Source organism: Cynocephalus volans, chromosome 1 (genome assembly GCF_027409185.1).
Source record: "Cynocephalus volans isolate mCynVol1 chromosome 1, mCynVol1.pri, whole genome shotgun sequence".
Taxonomy (NCBI): Eukaryota; Metazoa; Chordata; class Mammalia; order Dermoptera; family Cynocephalidae; genus Cynocephalus; species Cynocephalus volans.
In genome coordinates this window covers 149,834,878-149,847,838 of record NC_084460.1, presented here as the reverse complement: position 1 = coordinate 149,847,838, position 12,961 = coordinate 149,834,878, and the positions used below count along the sequence as shown (strand labels likewise).

At 36.6% G+C, this 12,961-nt stretch overlaps 1 protein-coding gene across 1 annotated transcript in view; it reads left to right on the top strand.

Annotated features, from left to right (window-relative positions):
- EPHA3 (EPH receptor A3) overlaps nucleotides 1-12,961 on the top strand; it is a 264,085-nt gene that overhangs the window by 66,430 nt on the left and 184,694 nt on the right. The window lies entirely within an intron of this gene.

Genomic DNA, 12,961 nt, shown 5'->3' with positions numbered 1-12,961 from the left:
CATGTGCTATGTTAAATTTTTAAATTCCCGTGTGCATTTGCAATTAGACAAAAACTGTGTTAAGTGGAATCGTATTTCTCGTTTTTCTAGAACATGAGAATTGTATGTTAAACACCTTAAAATCATTTCTGCTTAATGTGACTATGACTTTTTACCTGATCCATACTAATGTTTACATTTTTTCTTTGTTCATGTTCATATTCATAATCTATCATGTTTAAAAGTAACTATGGAACATACAGAAAGTTGGAATATTATTGGGAGAATAAAGGGACTTATTTTTTACAATTTGGTAACATAGACAGGTTTTAAAGCAAACATGTAATTCTGGAAGGAATTATGGAATTAATGTTTTCTGATGGTCATTGTAAAAGACTTAAGAAACCACGCATCTCTGACTTGAAATAAATTCTGACTATTATTTACTATAAAATTATAGTCTTCATGAACTGGCTATGTGCTCATTAAATGAAGCAAATGTTTTCCTTATCTAAGCAAGTAGTTTATTGGCTAAAAATACTTGTTTTTATGAGAAGATAAATTTTTAATTGAGGCAAGTAATTTCTTAAGAGTAGTAAGCATCGTGAGCCAAAAGATTTGATTTCTTATTCCCACTTCTTTAGCTCTACTCATGTTCTCTTAAAGATATTATTTTATCTCTCTAAGCCTCACTTTGTTTGTTAATTGATGGTAGAAATACTTGTAAATACCTGTCAAGAAGGTTCAAATGAGATAAAGTAAGTAAAGGCTATATAGGACTGGAAGTCATTGTCATTTTCTCTTTGCTGTCCTTTTCTGCATTCCACCTATTTGTTTTACATTTGCCACTGCTTATACCTTAGGTGAAACCTTATATTAACAGAACAGTAGCCAACTTCTTTCTTTTTGACCATTTCCATCAGTCTTATTTGTACAATCTAACTTAGAAGAGAGCTTTCAATAAATATAACTGATGCAAATGGATGCTTTTCAAGTGGAAACTGAAATGGCAAAAGCATGCTAACAGTGTGAAGATACTCAGTTATAGCATATATGGTCGATTGTCGTTATTTGTGGTAGTTACGTTATGTAAAGTTGCTGTGAATATTGAATTGCTGCTCCTAGGGGAAATACAAGTTTAGGTTCCTGCAGGCATCTGGTCACAACATTGTCCTCAACTGATCGATACATAACCTTGTTTTATGCGTGTTCTTTCTTAAAGACACCTTATTTAATATGTATAGTTCACTCATTAACTTTAAACTCATGGTCAACAGCATATAACTAATGCCAGAAAGATTTTCTAAAACATGTATTTTCCCCGTCAAGACATATCACAGCCTTCTTGTATTTGGGAACACTGGCTGTCACTTCAGCACTACACTTTGGGGCCATTTTAAACAACAAAATCACCAACAAAAAAGCACAAAAATGTGAAAAATGTAGCATTAAATAGACACTTGTTTACAGTGTAGGAGCTGAAATAAGAAAGCAGAGTGTGGCCTTGTTTGACCTCAGCTGGGAACATGCATGTCAGGCATCTCAAGTTTTTGACACTCTGGCGTATCTGCAAATGACCAGAAAGTGCCACGAGTACTGACTTTGGGTCACAAATAAATTTCATCGAGTAGGTGAATTTGTGAATCCACAAATAATAGGATTGAATTTATTTGTTATTTTCTGTTCATCCACCACCCTCCCATTTTGTCCAACCCTCAACAAATAGCTTCTGTTTTCTCTTTACAATGTGCTTTAAATTTACTTCCCTTCTATAACTTTAAGAGAACAAATCACTCCATGTCTGTCATGTTAGTGCTCTAGTATTTTATTTTAGCATTCTTTAGAACTTTATGAATATTACAGATACTCAAATGTTAACTGATTGAACTAAGTGATATCTAAGCAATGTGCAGGTATATTTAGGAAAGAGCAGAGTAAGGGCAATTCATTTAAATAAAGTCATCAGACTCTTTGTCTAATAATCCGTATTAAATTCTAACATTTTCTAATGAGTAAAGAATAATATCCTAATCTGAAAGCCATAGATTGAAAAACACGTCTGAAAGACTTACCCACTGTGTAATAATCACAATGATTTATATAGAGGTGAAAATCAATACCTTTAATAAAGCCATCATTCTGATACAGTGAATTAAATGCTTGCCTTGTACTCTGTGTGTCAAAGTTTTCTGCACTTTTGAGGACTGAACTTTGATTTAGAATGGCAGCCAGGAGCAGGGGATAAAGTCACTTAACAAAAAACTTAAAAACTGAGGCCAATAATTTTACCTAATCTCCACTAAGCCTGTCTTCCCAGTACAAAGATCAAGTGAAAGATTGTCGTCATCTTTCCTGTCCATATATATCAGATTTCATGCTACCTTTTCACTACCATGACATATGTGTCAGACACTTCACATTCACATTTTAATTCTAATTCTCTTAACGTCCTGTTTCGAAGACATTAATACTTTCAGAATTTTTCCAATATTGAAACATAAGCTTTGAGTGGTTGTGACTTGTTCAAGGTCAGACAGCTAGTAAGTAGTTTAATTAAAATTGAACTTCAAGTCTAAGTGACTTCAACGTCTGTAATTTTCCTGCTGTTTCAGGTTTTATGTCTATCAAACCCAAATTCCTACTATTGGATAGGCTATGAAACCGCCTTCAGTGGAGCAATGTCAATTGTACACACTCCTTTCCCTAGAGATTTGCGTTCTTCAAAAATCACTGACAGCTCCTAAGACAGGAAACCATGACAGAAGAAAGAAAAACCCATGGGCACTAGAACTGTGATTTTCCTAAGATTCAGCATCTGCATGCTAGAGCAAACTGAATTTCCTTCTACACCTATATGTTCTTTTAAGTCATTATAGTGTGCAACTGGGGAAATGTGGATTTGTAGTCATACTAATAAAGTTCTTAACTTGTGAGAGCTCCAAGTCTTCATCAATAAAAAGTGAGGATTAGGATTCTTATCTCTCTTGGATGTTAAGAGGTTCACATGAGATACTACAAGTAAAAGTGCCTTGCAAAATGCAAGTCCCTAACTCATTTACAAGTGTGCTCACTTCCACCAAATTCTTTTCCAACTCCAAATTTTCTCAGTAGTATGTTAAAATATATCAGTAATTTCCACAATTAATAGCTGATGGGATAAAATACATAGTTGGTGTATTTTATGCACAGCTTTTCATATTTGGTTTAAGTACTTTGACTCAATCATGGAAAAATCTTGGTTTCATTTATGCATTGAATAAATATTTATTGAAGGTGTACTGAGGGTTGTGAACCTTGAAACTGTACTATAATAACGAGTAAAGTGAATCTCTTCTCTCAGTTAATGGGAATACAATGCAGGGCAATACAATATAACACAATACAATACCTGTTCTGTATAACCCAGGAGATACATTTGTCCAAGCTTTGGAGGATTCCACAAAGTGTCTGAACTGAAACCTGTGGCATGAGTAGCAGCGGTGAGGCATAGGGCTTGGGGTATGAAAGCAGAAGGAAAAAAAAAAAATGCATATAGGCCACACAGCAAACGTGCACACTCAGGAAACTGAAAAATGGCAGTTGCTGCATTTTTTAAATAGATGCTGTCAGTGATATGCATCTGCTACAAAGGTGCATGCTCTCAAATTGTATATAGGTAATTTCTACTCCAGTATATACTGTGATTGATTTATCAGTGTCACAGAATGCCATCCAGAAAATATGTCAGCCTCTTAAAGAGTAAGTGAAAAAGTATGAAAAGGCTCCTAACATCTTCTCTTAATCCCTTTCCCTCTCAAATGGGATGTCTGTGAAACGTTGTACTGTACAGAGTGAGGACGCCTCTGCGTGGGTGCTTAAATTATTGATCCATACTGTCACTAGCAAATTTTGTAAACGGGATACATTGTGATTGAGTGAGAAGGAATGGGGATTCCTCACTGTGAAGAGAATGGTTTGGCACATTTTCTCACAGGGCTCCTAATTAAGTTCTGATAATACAGGATTGCAAGATAAGTTGTTCCCTTCTATTTTTAATATGGCAATTTAAAATGTGCATATAAATTAAAAAACACAAGAGTTGAAAGCATCAGAGATTGATAACAGTCCTTTCTTTTCCTCTTAGATGTTATTTGGAGAGAAAAAAATATGAAATAGTTTTGATTGAGTGAGAAAGTAAGTTGTACTGGTCTTTCCGTATTCAGGAGAAAGATTTATGATTCTACCTGAATAGCCCTCTGAGGAAGTCTAGGTTCCCACAGAACATGGGAAATGATGTATTTTTCTCTAGCACTAGAAGACACATTCTGTATTAAAGAAGATATCTGAAAGTCAGCCTGTTTTGAAGCTATCCAGCTGCATAGTAACTTAAATAGATCATAGCAACTTTTCTCTTACAGTTTTCAAAGTAATATTATAGATGAATTTTAACAGTTTTCAACAAGTAGATCCCTTTTAAGATGTCATCTTATAAAATTAATGATCAATTTCATGGATATCCATGTGAAATAGCATTGCCTAGTCCATTGCCCACCTTTCCAAGAAAAAGCTAGATGCATATGGAGTAACCAGAGCTTCAGAGGCCATGCTATTTGCTACTGTATTACCAACTTTCATGTCCTAAAAATAGTGTAATTTGAAGGCATAAACATTTTTCCTGAAAACTGCTATATCCTCCCTGCAATCAGATGGCTCCCTTGTCTTAATGCAAATAATAATAGTCACACGTTCTAAATCTGAATTTTAAACTGGGAGAATTACATGCACACTTAAAGAAGTAATGATATCTAAAATCCAACTATAATATAACTATTTTTAAAAATCCTTTAAGTTTTTGAATACATTCCTAGCCAGCACTACAATAGATATTTCATTCATTGGAATCTTTATCATATGGTCATACTAGATAACTAGATTTGATATTTGAACATTTTAAAATGTAAATTGGCATAAAAATCTAAAGGACAAAAAAATATGTCTGCATCACAAAACTTTAGCTGAGAACTAAATGGCAATAATAAAATTGTTCTAGTCCACTGAAAACACGATGCTTTTAAATAAAATATTTGTATTTATGTATTTCAGGATATGTTACTATGGGGATATCATCCCCTAGACTGCTTTTATTTTATAGGTCTATAGTTCAGACTCTAAACCACCCATTTTTAATAGGAAAAATGAAACCAATATATTCTATTTGTTGTTGTAATATGATGACATAGTTTTCTGTTGCTCTTTCTCCAAAAATTTCCTGAGACTTTACTTTTCAGTGACTATTCATTTTCCTATTTATGAAAATTCCCTATGTATTAGCTAATAGCATTTAAATAGTTTTTTTTCTTTTTTCTCCTTTTTAAAAGTCTTTTACACAATGATTCTCTGTTGGACCCTCGTCAGATGGTGAATATAGTTTCAGTGGGGTGTTTAACTGTTACTTCTCATACTACGGTCAGGAGGTTGGCTGCAGCTGCCTTTCCAGGCAAGGTTCATGAGGTTTGTCTCAAATATATTTTATTTTTTGGACAAAGATCTTTGCTTTTATAAGCTTTATGATAGGTTTATACTCTTTACAAGATGCCTTTCTAAAAACATGTATAATTCCCCAGCAGTCCTTTAAAACAGAGTCAAAATACTTTTCTTTTGGAGGAGTCTTACCCCAAAGACTAGTATGTTATATATATTTCCTGCTTTACTTTTCATTTTAAAAGATTTATTCTTAATCCCAGGCATATTGGGACATTATTCAGACAGGGTATCAAGTTTGCTGGGCCTCAGTGGCACAGTGGCAGCCTGCATCTTGCCACAAGAGTAGCTGGAAGCAGGTCCCTGCTCTGTAGGTGGCTGAAGTGAGAGCAACCTGGCTCTTCCAGGTGGGAAATCAACCTGTCAGAAGAGTCATGGAAACATGATTAGTTTACTAACTTCATTAAATGAAAACGTTTGCAACACAGGGTTCCCTTTGCTCTCGGTGTCTGCCATTGCTAAACAATCCAGTGTTTCATGAGCTGAGTGGAATGCCATGTGTACTCCCAGCAGGAGAACATTCCAGAAGGCTTGCGAGCTTCCTTTACCTTGTGATCTTGTGGACTTTATATGCAATGTCCTATTTTTGTGACTCCTCCTCCTCTGTATTTCTCAATAACCCATAACCACAGGTACACAAATTAGGAATAAAATGAAATAGAGGTTGCTCTGCTATTTTCAGATCTTGATAAATCTGATTTAAGGTTTGTATACATAAGTTATCAGCTTCTTGGGTAGAGCATTTATAATGACTAGGCCCATTGCCCCAGAGGTTTGTCTTAATTTCCCAGAAGAAATGCTCTAAAATGAGTTCAAATTAACTTTTAAAAGAGGATAGATTTCATTACTCTAAGTGCCTGGGGGAGGGGTGTCACTGAGGGGAGGGGTGACGCTGGGGGAGGGGTGTCACTGAGCTCATATTTAAGTGTGTTTAGAACTGCATCTTTAAAACTTGAGGGTTCCTAAGTATGCATTCAACTTGCTTGGTGGTAGTTTAAACTGTGGAAAATTTGAACCAAATGTGTATATAGTAGAGTTTTTTTTTTTTTTTTCTAGGTTTTTAAATAGCAGACTGTGGATGATGTAAATTCTAGGAGTAGCCTTTTATTTTAAATTTAAAATTGTTTTTGCAAGTAAATAGCTATGTCACTGTTTTCACACACACACACACACAAAAAACCTCATTCAGGTAGGAAGAAATATGTTCTCTTGCTCTAAGTAATGAGTTTTAAAGAAAGAGTCCTTTCTACTCCTACCTCCATCGATGGCTTACTTTAAAATTGTTGGATATGTCCCTGCGCCTCTGTGGAGCGCTTCCTTAATGCTGACCTGACCTGGGTTTGACCAACGAAGACAGTTACATGTGTGTCGCCACACAGTTAAATAAGAGCAGAAGCGTAATAACTGGATGACAGGTCAAAACAGGCCAAAAAGGGAATACATTTCTATCCCCTTTTCCTTTGTATTCTGACTCTTCAAATACAAATCTTATTGCACAGCATATTAAAACACAAAATAAAGGACAATTTTATGAACATATAGCTGCCCACTTAGCTGCTCCTACAAACTTGAAAAAAAAGTTTTCATTGTATGAATATGCGCTAAAGTTGAATAAATAATTATAATTAAACAAATGGAATATGTTTAGTCTTTTCTTCACTTTTGAAATAAAATTGTACCTTCTCAACTACAGAGTTTGCATGCAGAAAATAAAATTCTGGGTTTTTTCTTTAGACAAAAAAGATTAATGAATATTTAATCACAGTGATTTCTAATAACTTCAGCATTTTGTCTCAATAGATAATAGAGTGATTTTCTTTTTGTAGTGGGGGTACAGGTGTATTTTCAGCAAAATGTTTGATTGTGTAATTTGACTTTTTTAATAGGATGCTAGATGTAATGTCTTTGTATGCATTTTCATTAAACATTCTTTTTAATAATAAAAAAAAAAATCCTAGGAACTTCCATGAACTATTCTACCCATATTTTCATGTCAGATTAACAATCAAGAGCTTTTAGTTATATATTTCAGTGGTATATTAACATGAATACAGGGAAGTCTATTGTGGACCCAAATGTTTAAATTTATAGTGACACACCATAAAATATTAGAATTTTATTAATAAAATTTACTTCATACACATATATAAAATGATGTTCAGCAATTGTTATCAAAATAATTTCAAATATATAAAATCAGATTTGTATCTAAAACCCACATTTGTTGTTGTTATAAGGATGTATTCTGGATTATGTAATACCTATTTTCATTTTTTAAAATACATACTCATTACCTTTAGTAAACTACATATTTTGGGTAGTTCTGTAAATGCAAGTTGCTACATTTTTGATAGGTTTTTTTCTATAGACTCATGGAAAATAAATGGAGCTACTAGTCAATTAGAAGCCTTCAGAAAAATAAACCATTCCTAGTAATAAGACTGTTGTTAAACCAATCTAAAATATTGAGATTAAATTTTTTAAAAGTTAATTCCAACAGTGAACTTTTCTTCTGCTATCAACATCTTCTTAGATATAAAACCTTAGTGACTTAATTTTACACACAATTTTCGTGTCACTTATTTTAAAACCTTGATAGTCTGTTTTCTTCTGATTACTTTTTCTATGCACAAAATGATAACCAAAGGATCTTTTAAAATAAAATAAAACTGATCTTTTAACAAAACCAGATTATGTGGCTTCCCCGAGTCCATACCTTCAACAGCCCCATTCAGCAGTGCTTCTCTGTTGCATCTCAAGTAAACTTTAGCTTATTATTATAGCCCAGAAGGCCCCGAATGAACTGTCCCCTCCTGCCTTCTCAGAACTCATCCCCTACCTTTCTCCTCTTTACTCGATTTACCCCAACCATTGTTCTTCCTATTTTGCTAACAAACACATTAGAACAATCATTTTAAAATATGTCATTTTATGTCATTCCTCTGTCTGTTCAGTGGCTGACAGTTGGTTATGGTCAGTCCATCTGCCTGAAATATCTGCCTCCAGATTGTCAAATGGTTATCTCTCTTTCAATGTTTAGGGCTCAGAACAAATAGTATTCCTCAGAGAAGCCTTCATTTATTCTTTAATTCATTCACTCAATAAACATTGAAAGAACACTTATGTACTGGGTGATTACTACATTCTAATTGCACAGACATTGAATGACATAGACAGAAATCTCTGCCTTTGTGATGCTTATATGCTAATGGAAAAGAAATAATAATACAACAAAATAAATAAATCTATTAGAATGTAATGATAAGTATGAAGCAAAATAAAGCAGAAATGGAAAGTAAGAAGTTCTAGGGATTGGGGATACAATTTTAGAGATATTAAGGAGCAGCTCACTGAGAAAGTGACATTTGAACAAAGTCTTGAAAAGATTGAAGGAAAAAACTATGCTGATAAAGGGAGAGCATGCCCGTCATTTGCAGAGGAGCAAAGACCCTGAGCCAGAAGCATTGTTGGTGTACTTCATGAACATCAAGGAGACCAGTTTGCTTGGTGCAAAGTGAAGTAGGGAGAGAGGAGTGGGACATGGGGCAGGTAAGGGAGGTGGGCAGATTAGGAGGGCCTTAGAGTCCCTAGTGAGACTTCAGTTTCTGAGTGAGATCAGAGCCATTGGAGCCTCTGAACACAGGTGTACATCATCAGATGTTTGCTGACTCCGGCTGCTATGTTGGAATTAAACTGTATGTGGGCAAAGGTAAAAGTCAAGAGATAGTTAGGAACAATTACTAGTAATCAATCAAGAGATCCTAAGGTGTTGGAGCATCACTGCAGCAGAGGAGGTGGTGAGAATGAATAAATTACTGAATTTATTTCAGAGGTAGAATTGACAAATTTTGTTGCTGGTTTGGATATAAGATGACAGAGAGGAGTCAGTATAGGTGGGGGGTTTTGGTTCCTAACGATGGGAAAATGCCACCTACTGTAAAAGGAGAGACTGCCTGTGTAGCAGATTTGAGGAAGATAACCAAATTATATGGTATGTTAGGGAGTCCTGTTTAAGCTCTGGGCCTGGGTGAAGAAATGAAGGAGTGCATGTAACTGAAGCAGAGCTAATGTGCAGGAACTGAGCCTTGATTCACGTCAGCATCAAGAGGGTATGCATGAGACATGTAACAGAGTGTGAGAGCGTAGGAGAGTCCCTACTCTCTGTTACATGTTACATACTCTGTTACATGTCCTCGTTTTATTTTGTTAGCAGTTCTTATCTCTGCCTGAGGAAATCTTATTCATTGTTTTATATTGACTTGATATCATCTTTTCTCCCCCACTGGAATGTAAGCTTTCTGAGGGCAGGGACATTGTCTCCCTTATTCACTGAACCTGATTTATGGTGAGACTGTGCTAAAAACACCTGTTAAACTAATTACTTAATTTTGCAATCTATCCTTGGTTTTAACAGAGAAAACATTTGTAGCTGCAGAACGACTATGAACAGAAAAGCTCTAGCTAACATTTACTGAGTGCTAAGCACAGTTCCTTGTCTTTTCATGTAATGAAACCATTTAAACTATAGGACAATCTTGGAGGCTAAGCACTGTGTATTAATCCCTTTCTGTTGTTTGTAACAAAATACCTGGAACTGTGTAATTTGTAAGAAAACAAAATTTATTTCTAATGCTTTCAGAGTCTGGAAAGTCCAGGGAACACATCTGGTGAGGGTGTATATCACGTGGTGGTTTTACAGCAATGCAGGAGCCTCACAAGGCAAAAAATGGTGGAGCAGAGAGAGAGAGAAGTAGTTCCTCATGTGCTCTCCTTTTAAACCCTCCCAAGAACCATGCCAGTTACACTACTTTTATAACTTGTTTCTAGTGAATGTGCTGAATCTTGCCCATTTGTAACAGATGTAAGGCGAGAGATCCTGACTAAACTTTTTCTACTTTCCATACAGGCCCTACCTTTCAATTAACATGACAGGACTTCCCACCCTCAAGAGTTATAGTGGGGATTAAGTTTGGGGGGAACATTCAACCCAAGTCATTCCATCCCTAGCCCCCCAAAACTCATGTACTTTTCATATACAAATACATTTATTATGTCCCCAAAGTCTTAACTTGTTTCAACTCGAAGGTCCAAAGTTCAAAGTCTCATCTGTGAAATCAAAACAAGTGATCTACTTCCACCATACAATGGTGGGAAAAGTATAGGGTACATATTCCTGTTCAAAAAGGAATAGGCCAACAGAAAGGTGTAACAGGTCCCAAACAAGTCTGAAACCTAGCAGGGCCAGGTATTTAATCTCAAAGCTGGCAAGTCATGTACCTTCACTCCGTGTTTGACATCCTCTGCACACTAGTGTGGCGGTTGGGTGCCCAAGTCCTTGGGCTGTTTTTATGGCTTTCCTGGCCTGAGACCATGCTTCAACTCTCTGAGGCTGGTGTTGCATGCTGGTAGCTCTATAATTCTGGGGTCTCCATGTCAGTCCCATTCTCATGGTTCCACTAGGTATGGCACTTATGGGGTTTCTCTGCTGCAACTCTGATGCCACATTTCCGCTGGGCATTGCTCTAGCAGTCTGTCTGTGGTGACTCTGCCCCTGCTATACATCTCTTTATGGGTCCCCAGGCTTTTCCGTACATCCTTTGAAATTGGGGTGGAGGCTCCCAAGCCTCCACAGCTCTGGCATTCTGTCAGCCTGTAGACAACACCATGTAGATGCTGCCAAGGCTTCTAGCTTATAGCTTCCAAGCTGCAGGTCCAGCCACACCTGAGGCCAATTTAGGCATGGCTGGAGCAGCCAAAGCAGCTGTGGTGCTGGTACTAGAAGCAGCTTTCCAAGGTGGCCCTGGGCAACAAACCTGTGCAGGGTGCCTCAGGCCTGTTCCCCAAGACCATTCTGTCTACCTAGGCCTCTGGGCCTGTGATGGAAGAGGCAGCCCAACCTTCAAGGTTTTTTTTTCCCCCTTCTCTTGATCATCTCTTTATTTTGTACTAATCTTCTTAGCACCATTGCATTTTTCTCTTGAAAATGCTCTCTGCTTCTGTATAATGTGGCCAGGCTACAAATTTTCCAAATCTTTACAATCTGCTTCCCTTTTAAATTCTGGCTTTATGTCATGCCTTTGCCACCCTAACTCACTATAGGCTATTGCAAGTAGCCATGCAGCAAACTGAATGTTTTGCTTCTTAGAAATTTCTTTTGCCAAATACCCTGGGTCAGCATCTTTAAGTTCCACATTCCGTAATAGTTTTGGGCATGAACAGAATGCAGACAAATTTCCTGCCAGTTTATAGCAAGACTGATCTTTGCCCCAGATTCCAGTAAGTTCCTTTCCATTTACATCTGAGATCTCCTCAGTATGTTCTTTACTGTCCATATGTCTGTCAGCATTCTGCTCACCCCCATTTAACCAGTCTTTAAGAAGTTTCCTAACTTCCCAAAGGGAAAACTGAGGCACCAGAATGCTAAATACCATGGTTGGTTTTCTTGTGTTATAAACTCCCACCAGCATCTAGGCTTTTTTCTAGCCTGCTCCTCCAAACTCTTCCAACCTCTCCTAAACATCCAGTTCCAAAGCAACTTCCACATTTTCAAGTATTTGTTGTAAGCAGCACCCCACCTCTCTGGTACCAATTTTCTGTATTAATTTGTTTCTGTTGCTTATAACAAAATACCTGGAACTAAGTAATTTGTAAGAAAATGAAATTTATTGCTAATACTTTCAGAGTTTGGGAAGTCCAAAGTCCAGGGAACACATCTGGTGAGGGTCTTCATCAGGTTGTGGCTTTACAGCAATGCGGGGTGTCACATGTAAGAAAATGGTGGAGGAGACAGAAGGAGACAGCTCCTCATGTGCTTTCCTTTCAAAGACCTCAGAACCATCCCCATGACCACCGTTAAACCATGAACTTAGTTATCTCTTCAAGGATCTACCTTTCAATTACCATAATAGGATTTCCCACCATCAACAGTTACAGTGGGGATTAAGTTTTGAGGAGACATTCAACCCAAGCACACTATTATTACCTTCATTTTACAGATAGGAAAAAGGAAAATGTAGGCACAGAAATGCTAAATACCTTGACAAAAGTTCTGTAGAGAAAAGTGAGACAATTGAGATTGTAAACCAATGTCACCCACGCTAGTGTCCTTTTGACACACAAGTTGGTATCATTTTACCATTATATTGATACTTCTCAATAGGAATAAGTGATAATGGTGTGGCCAATAAACATGTGATATCCACAAGGCTTGGATGTGTTCATGGGCTGACCCAGTTAAGGAGAGATGTGGTGTCAGCTAAAAAGGAAAGAGAACCATCGCTACCTGGAGTAACTATAATATTCTTGGAATATATATTGTACAGGAAGGCATGTTCATCAAACTCCCCCCCCAAAAAACCCAAGGACAAAAGAAAGAAAATAGAGTGAGCAAGCATATATTTAATTGGGATTACATTTGTCAAAAGTAGAAAGTTTTCATAAAGATCATTGAGGTCAACACCCT